Raw genomic sequence first — 1,277 nt, 5'->3', positions numbered from 1 at the left:
ACCGGCGGCTGTCCAGGGGGGGAGCGCGGCGGCCGCGGGGCCGCCGGGCAAGTCCCCCGGCTCTGCGGCATAATGCCTCGGCCCCCAAGAGCCGGGGCTCTGCATCCCCTGAGCACCGCCGGCTGCCTCCAGCCCCTTCGGGATCCACGCGGCTGGTTCGTGCTGTGTCAGTGGAATAACAAAAATAATTTAAAAAAAAACAAATCCAAAGCGTCTTCACGGCGTCCGAGGGCCGACCAAAGGGTTTCGGGACAGCAGTATCTCTGCAGACCTACCCGCGCTTCCATCCTTCCCCCCAGTAGTTTTATTAATGAGCCTTTTGCTGTTAACGCTGGTTTATATGGAAAAGGAGCTGCGGACAACAGAGAAGCAATCTCTACAGCCAGACGTACACAGGGAAGGGAACGACTCGGCCGGAGCCGAGTAGCACGTAACACGCTATTACACCGTATTTCGGTGCCCAGGAGGCAGCGCAGCTCCGGCCGAGGCGGGCGCGGGGAGCGGGGCTCACCGGCAGGCCGGGCCGACTGGACGCCTGGTGCGGGGCTGAGCTGGCCGCTGCCGGAGTCCCGCTAGGCTCTCTCCTGCCCTCCGGCTCCCCACCACGATCTGCAGCTTCCCGTGTTCCTCATACACGTCTCCAGATCTTGGCTTTCCCCCTGGCCCTGGGCTTGCGTTTTCCCACAATCAACGCTGCAATGCTAACCGCAAGGGATTTCCTCCGTGAGATATCAAGCTCATCGACCCACCTCACCTTAACAGACTTCGAGATTCTTCAGTATTGTATGGCTTCTTTAAAATAGTTCTGTGTAGATTTGTAAACTGTGAGGAGCAGAGAGCACAAGACCGAGAGCACAAGCCACAGGGCGTTTGTGCCCTGTGGCTCTTTTCCTTCAAATTAGCAGCTTATAGCTGGAGATGAAGGAAGAGTTTTGCCACCTTCGTTGCAATTAAGGAAAGTTCCCTAGATCCGAGAGAGAAGTAACTAACAAGCCCCTCCACCCGAGCACCAACTGCGGCTGCTCCTTCGCCGCAGCCTAAGGCCACTCCAGTGCCGTTTGCCCCGGGCCGGGCGGTGTCCCCCGCTTCCCCCCGAGGTGGCCGCTCCGAGCGGCGCCGGGACGGGAAACGAGCGTTCCCCCTGCCGCGCACTGCCCGAGCTGCGGCGTGAACGAATGCGGGAAGGGGCTGCAGCACAGAGCCGCCACCCTCGGCGCGGGAGGCAGCCCAGTGCCTGCCTTTACACCCCAAATGTGCCTACGGGCGCAGGGGTCTGG

The sequence above is a fragment of the Geospiza fortis genome, unplaced genomic scaffold (genome assembly GCF_000277835.1).
Source record: "Geospiza fortis unplaced genomic scaffold, GeoFor_1.0 scaffold112, whole genome shotgun sequence".
NCBI lineage: Eukaryota > Metazoa > Chordata > Aves > Passeriformes > Thraupidae > Geospiza > Geospiza fortis.
The sequence above is the reverse complement of the archived record's forward strand: the minus strand, read 5'-3'. Positions refer to the sequence as shown.